The sequence below is a fragment of the Cupressus sempervirens genome, chromosome 3 (assembly GCF_028749045.1).
Source record: "Cupressus sempervirens isolate cs-2001-9-10 chromosome 3, ASM2874904v1, whole genome shotgun sequence".
In the NCBI taxonomy this organism is placed as follows: domain Eukaryota; kingdom Viridiplantae; phylum Streptophyta; class Pinopsida; order Cupressales; family Cupressaceae; genus Cupressus; species Cupressus sempervirens.
Window position 1 is genome coordinate 734,520,697 of NC_143120.1, and position 7,787 is coordinate 734,528,483.

General features: G+C 35.0%; 1 pseudogene; it reads right to left on the reverse strand.

The window, feature by feature from the left end:
* Window positions 1–3,908: 3,908 nt before the first annotated feature.
* LOC149568873 (putative germin-like protein 2-3) lies at window positions 3,909–6,231 on the reverse strand (annotated as a pseudogene).
* Window positions 6,232–7,787: the final 1,556 nt, after the last annotated feature.

The following is a 7,787-nucleotide window of genomic DNA, read 5'->3' on the forward strand; positions in this document are numbered from 1 at the left end:
AAGGGTGTTGATTTTGATACCTGGACGATTAAGTTTTATGCTTCAGATAGTTCAGTATTCTTTTATTTTTGACGTAATGATGTTTAGGTATATACATGCCTAATGAGGATTATACTAGTACTTAATCTGAATTAATGAATAAGTTATGTTATTATTGATTATGTGATTTTTGATGATTAAATGTGAATAGAAATGAATTAAACAGTTAATTATATGAGAGATTCATGTAACTATCCAGATAAATTTTGAATATATGTATGTAATTTTCTTGAGCTATTGATATGCGTAATGAGTGTGTAGGGTATTTTAGCTGAGAAAATCTAACGGAGAAACAAAACTGAACCCTATGTACTGTTTGTGGAAACTATGGTTAAATTTGATGAAGGATACAAACCTTGTTGTTTGTATTTTATTTGTATTGTGAATTGAACGAATGTATCATTCTGTAATCAGTAAATGTTAATGTTTTGTAACAATGTTTTTATAGTGTCCCTTGACACTCGTGAATTGTATATGCATTCCAGCATGATAGTTAGGGTTAACCGAGTAACCTAAAGATCTAAGTCAGAGTAGCTTAGTGATCTTTTTGCTAATCAAGTTAGTAATCGATATTAATTACCCCTAATCCAGATTAGTGTTTAATCTACATTTTGAAGGTTGTTAGATAGTCCTAAAATTTCCTAGCCTTTAATAGGTCCCTAATTAATCCTAAAGACCTAAAAACATGAAATCTAAGTATCCAAGAGGAATGGGTATGGCTTGGGGGCATTTTCCACCCCCTTAGCCCCTTTTGTTGACTTTTATGGTCACTCAAAAACACCATTTTTGCTTTATTGCGAAAATCGATTGATTTCATCATGGGTTGGATAGCTTGAACTCCACCTTGAGGTTAGCCTTAGGTCTAGTTGTGTTAGAAGCCTCTAGAAATTTTAGGCAAGTGGGGGAGTTATTTCTTTTTAGAGATGGTTGAGTTTGTGATCTTATTTAGAGGCAATTTTGAGGAGGTTTGGAGTGTTCACCCAACCTCTACTTTTAGAGTGAAAATCAGGATTGAAGGAGAAGGAGAAGGAGAAGGAGAAGGAAGGGAATGCTCATCTCAAACTTGTTCTATTGCCATAACCCAAATTTGAAGGTAGGAATACTTCACCTCATTTTGTTCATGTTGTGCTTCATGTTTCAATTTTATTGTTTATGCACATGTTCGTGTGTGTGTTGAGTATGTTGGGAGGGTTTGAAACAGATTAACTTAAATGTCTTTCCTTTGTATTTTTGCTTTGAATTTCAAAGGGATTGTATACGTGTATTGGCATTACTCACCCTCGGATAGGGCAGAAGTGGCCATGTACAGGGAAAGGTCTTTAGTTGGACTCTGACAGTGTAGAGTCTCTTCTCAGGACGAGAAGAGGGAGAGAGGGTAGGGTGTTATGGGCCCCTACTTGTCAACACAAACCACGTATGAGTTTTGGAATGTAAGAATGGAAGAACAGAAGTTCTTGAGTTATAGCCCCGAAAGGGCACCTATTTTGGTGGTGTGCCTGATGTCTCCTGTCGAAAAAATCCACCTTCTCCCTAGTCTAGTTCAATGTCAAACCTGTTGTGTAAACTCGGGATGGGAGTCAATGTCTGATTTGGTCTTCATGTTATGATTGGTTGTCTCCTCGTCAGTTTTCATTCTCTCGACGATCACTGTGATGTATTGGAGAGTTCGTTCTTTTCTATGTTTAAAAAAAAATTAGAGTTATAATTGTCTAAATTATTATTAGAATTATTGAGTTATATTGTTGTTAATATTTTGTTCAAAATAATGTTATAACGTACATATTAACACTATTTTAAGGGTAGTCGTAAATTGTGTTTGTTAGTGGGTCTGGTATTCTTTTATGTTGTTAGTATAATATTTTAAATGTAAATAAAAGTAATAAGGTGTTAGATTTCAAATTAATGTTAGATGAGTAAGTTTTGTTAAAAATTTTTTTTGCTAGTATTATTTTGAAGTAATTTTAATTATTATGTTTTTAAATATTAGTTATTTAGTACATTTTAGTTAGAATGTTCGTATGTTAGATTATATTTAAAAATTTAGTATCATTATTGATTTGAAAAGGTTGTCTAAGATAAATTAGCTGCTGTATTTAACCCATTTTCAAATATATTTAGATTTATTATTTTAAGTGGTTATATCATTCTTAAATCAAAGGTTAGTGTTATTGTATCTTAAAATGTTTTAGATTAGTAAAGGTTGTAAAATTAAGTTAGATTATTAGATTAAATTTTAAGTGTTGAATATATATCTAGATAGTTGTTTATTATTGCGAGTTTACGATAATTTGGTTTAATTGTGTTTAATTATAATATATTACCTTAAAATCAAAGCAATAATGAAAAAAAAGATGAAATCAATTTAATAACGAATGCTTAGATTTAACGACCTTTTCACACTCATCGATGATAAACTTGAATGGAAATGACAGGTCATCGTTAGGAGATCCCATATCTGTTTCTCATTTTACCTATACTTTAACGTGTGCATCTAAACTTTTCAAGCTTTGTGGTGTTATTGATCTAAAAATAAAATAAAATTTGTTGGTGTGTTTTTGCCCCAATTCTTTGGCATGACAGAATAGCTCAATCAAATTGAAAATTTTAAGAAGTCATTTTGATTTAGAAATTTCAGTTCTCATGAAGTTGTAAATTTCAATAAAATGGTAGGATAAAATCTATCACACACGCTCCTGAAATTATCTCTATCAAAATATTTATATTATTTCACAATGTATAACAACAACAACGATCAATTGAATCTTCAGTTTGAAAGCCTTCGATTCCACCATTTTACTTCGCGCGATTTAATTGAAGTTGAAATCTGATAGTTATTTTTTTTCTTAATAGTTCCTTCAACTTCTTGGCTCCACCATTTTTCTTTACATATTTAGTTAAAACTGGAGTGTGAAGATCATTTATGTTTGTAAGCTCTTATTAATATTCCTTACTACTACCTTTTCCCTCCCTTTTCATGAACATTTTTGGGTTGCCCAGAAAATAGAATTCTCAAAAATTTGAGAAATGTTACAAAGATTAGAAAGAGTGCACAAAGTTTAACTATTAAACCCTCTACTCCATCAATGCAATTGATAAAAATAAAACCAGGTTTCATTATTTAACAAACTTCATCACCGCCATGAATTTTCATTTAAATTATTATTTCAACTCTACATTAGCTCCCCCTATTGTAATAAATGTAATAATCCATTATTAGCTACTTCTCAACCATTAGAACTGAAAGTTGCAAATTTATTGGACTACTATACAAGATGAAGACCTGCATTTTATCACAGTGTAATAGATGTATCTCTATTTTCTTGCCCTATAATAGAGAATTTTACAAAATTAAAGAAGTTAATAACCTTTGGACTTTCTTCATCACTACACAAATTGACATCTTGTATCAAGAAAATAAATAATTTTTTGAATATAAAAAGCAGCAAGAGGGCGCTGACCCATCATACAAACAAAAAACATTAGACAATGTTAGAAATAAAAGAACCTAGTGCCAAACAACGAGAAAAAAAGAACCTCAACTAAAGTCCACCTCTGTAAAAAACAAAGGTTCAAATGCGGAAAACCCACCAACCTATGGAATGGATAGATCCATCACTGCTAACTGCTAACCCATCAAAGAGTCCCAGATCTGACAAACCCAGAAGCAAGGCACCCCTGGTAGAACCATGAAAAAGAAAAAAATATGACTTCCCACATGAAAAAACAAAGAGGGCATCATCAAGGAAGATTCCCCACTGACCCAACAGGACACCAATAAGACCAGAGATCCTCCCTCCATCGAGAAACACCTCTGAGAAGCGAGCATCCCGTGGGTCAAAAAATCCCCCGAAATAAAGAAGCATGGTCCATTACTCTGCAAAAACCACTGCCATACCATGGAGGAACCAATGAGACACATGTTTGAGAAGCACCCTCCATTCGTCTGGTGTGGCATCATCAGATCCCTCTCTCCCTCCATCGTTGGCCCACTCACTGTAAGAAAATGCAGCTTGCCTCGCAGTCATCCCTGCTCCAAGATAATAGTATTAAGGAAAGAAATAAGTTAACTGAAAAAAAAAAAAAATTTGAATTCTAAGTTGTGTTTCGAATGGGGTAACTCGTGACAATTGCTTCTTATTAGCATACAATATAGACCCCTATTGTAAGAGATACTATTCCATTCCTTGTTAATGCATCTAGTATCTAGCAGAGAGATTTATACATTTTGTTATACCATAGCAATACGAAATCATACATCTTCATCTCCATCTTTTCATGAAACAAAGACGCAAATTATGTATCAATCAAGGGAACGGAGCCGCAAGATCTAGAATTGTAGAACATTAAAGTTCGTATCATGACATGTTTCATTTGTGAGGATGTTAGTTTACCATCATAGAAATTCTCACACTCATACCTTTGGATAGCTGATTATAGCTCATTAAGCTTTGCAAGCTTTTGGAGATAACTACCAAGTAATATTGAATTGATCTAACCGTTAAAGTTTTCAAATGAATGTACATGTGATATATAAACGTGTACATCTATTACATTCGATTTGGAAATGTAGCTTGTGCTCTCTATGAGATATCTCTTTGTATAGGTTCGTGTGTTCTATATAATGCTTTTCTTCGTCCCAACTGCACTTCTTATGGGCCGAAGCATGATTTGTTGGGTACATGCCTTCAAATTCACAAAGTAGACTCTGTCTCCTTCAGGTTTCTCAAATATGATTGGCCAGATCTTACTATCTCCTATACATGACTTGGATTCCGTACTTAAGATAATTTGATATTACACATTCTAGTAACACCTTAGATAGTGCCTCCACACATTCTAAGAATCTAGTTTTGCATGAGCTTTATTATAGAGCTTAAGCATGCATTCGATTGAGTAACACAATAGATGTAAAGTCCAATATAGTTAATTCTAATTTTTAAGGAACCCTATACTAGAAATATAGTGAATGCATAAAACATATTATAAAAGAAATATTTAATTGTCAAATTTATAAGCTATATCAGAATTGAGTAAAATTCATTTGTAAATATTTATTCATTGTTTTATTATTTTAATAACATAACGAACAGAAGGCAGTTATTTGTATTATAGATATACTAACCTCGTTATTTAGAACTATTCAAAATAAGTCTAGAACCAATTTTCTTTGTTGAAACGTGTCCCATAAATAGTGCGAGAACGCGATAATGATATTGAGTACTTTTATTTGACTACAATTTTTTTTAATAAAGAAAATACACCGGCACGGAGATTAGAGCCACACTCTGGTACATTTATTCCAAGGAATGGAAAAGAAAAAGGGTGAATAATAAAGAGGGTCTCCCCACGCCTTGTTCTAGTGTTCTTTTATTTATTGAATAGATTGGATGATGCAACGAATTGAGTTGAGCATTGAGCATTGAGCATGGGAATGCTATGCGAATTGCTTCTGAATGTAAACCACGAGCTGTTGGGTGATGCGGAAGGCCTTGCTGAGCACGGAATCGGGGAGAGGGGGGTTCGCGCCAAAGAGAGAATTGGCGATTGTCTGCACTCCCGGGAGCTGGCTGCTCAAAGCAGCGATGGCCACCGCATTCTCCTTCCCCACATTCTGCTGGAAATGCACGAGCGCCTTGGGGAAGACGAACACGTCTCCCTTTTCCAACGTCTTGCTGAAGAAGGTGTTGTTGGTGTCGATAAACCCTACAAAGAGCTCGCCTTCCGCTAGAAAGAGAACCTCGGTGGCTCTGGGGTGGGTGTGAGGAGGATTAATTCCACCCACTGCGTAGTCGATGCGGACCAGAGATATTCCCAACGTGTTCAGCCCCGGTATCTGCATTAGGTTGGCAGGGGTCACGTTGGAGCTAACTGCATTGTCGGTGTTCCCCGCCTGCGCCAGCCCCCTGAAGAAGAAGTCCTCTGCCGATGCATCCTTGGCCTCTTTGCAAACGAATCCGTTCACCTTAACTGATCAATACAATTTGTTACTGTTTGCGGTAGTTATAATCACACCAATCATTAATAATCACATAAACGATTAATATTGCTGCACTCACCTTCGCTGTCCAGGACTGCGACGCAGAAATCTTGCAAGGGATCGGCATCCGCCGCCATCACATCTTCACTGTAACAACACATCAACAGGAAGAGTCCCAACGACAATTGCAAGCAAATCATCATTCCCTTCGCCATTTTATGCTGGAGAGTCTCCAGCAGAAGAGCTCAGGATATGGATGTGTGATTGAATATTTGTGTATATTACAAGACCATTACATGCCTATTATATAGGGGAAACATGCGAGGACTAATCCTTTCCCACGTAATTGTTTAATTGTAATATACTTCCAATATCATGCAATTGTTGACCTGTTATTTACGGACTGATTCATGCTGATGGAGTAATTGCTCATTACAATTGAGGGGACCAATTCATTTTTGACGTAGTCGTTAGTTATAATATATTTGGTTAGTAGGTGGTCTTTTCGTTTGCTCGAACTGATTCGGTAGATTTGTTCTTCCCATTCCTCTCTCTTTGTGCAGGAAAGTATATTCATCAACACGGAAATGTTTTCTGCGTATCCACAAAACAGATTCAAATGCTTTAGACTTGGTCGAGTGAGTACGTAAGGGCCCGTTCGGTGAGTGGAATAGGAATACGTATTGTATTCTGGAATAAAAAGTATTCCTGTTCTCCGTTTGGTTCAGCCAATACTTGATGGGAATTCGCGGACCCGAAAATTTACGTTTTCTAAAATTTAAAAAAATGGAATAGGAATACGTATTCCAATAACACCTATTTTGGTGGAATTGCAAAATCCCATTTTTGGGCCAAAAATGGAATACGTATTCCATTTTTACCTCGTATTCCAATCCCGTTTTGGTGCATCCAAACAAGGAATTCAAATTTTTTGGAATACGTATTCCTATTCCTCTCACCAAACGGGCCCTAAGTGTTAGAAAAGTTCCAGCCCTTCCCTTATTTGTGTAGGAACCCACCAACTCTGCAGCCTTGTTCACATTTTTCTCAGCCCGCTTTACATCGTACGATCACGCGCACCGAAGTTTTCGAAATATTAACCAACAGAAGGGCCCGGCTCTATAATATTGTTTTATTAAGTTTGGGATGATGAAATTTTCTTTCTTGTTATGGATTTTTCTATCCATATTTAGTTTTAGGCGATTCATTAGGGGAAGCCACCCCTTAATTTAGAGATTCAATCTCACCACAGGTTCACCCAAAACTTGAGAGTGTTTCCATGTTCCAAAAGGATAGCTTGACACCATATGTATCTCTCTATAGGTGCAATCTACAATAGGTTATTTCACCATTAGTTTATAGAGGCAAAATTTTTCTCGTGAACGAAATTGTTTATCTAGTTAAATACAACATGTAATTAAATCAAATGACATAAAACAAATCTTTATCACAATCTATCTTGAGTGATATAAGTGACACATTCATTGTAGTGTGATAAAGGAATTAGATAAATAAATTCATAAAGGATAGAAATTAAAAATAATTCATTTTACATTCTCAAGGATCATTAAAACTAATAATTGTACAGAATTTAAAGGAAAGAATAGGTGCACGTGTTTAGAAATTTTATAATGTTTATGAGACATGACCTCAAAATATGTTTAATAATAAAGTAAAATAAGATAACTATATTATATTTAGATAGATTAGTCTTCCCTATGTATGTGACAACATAGTTGTAATTTATCTATGAAATAAACTAAGCTGAGCT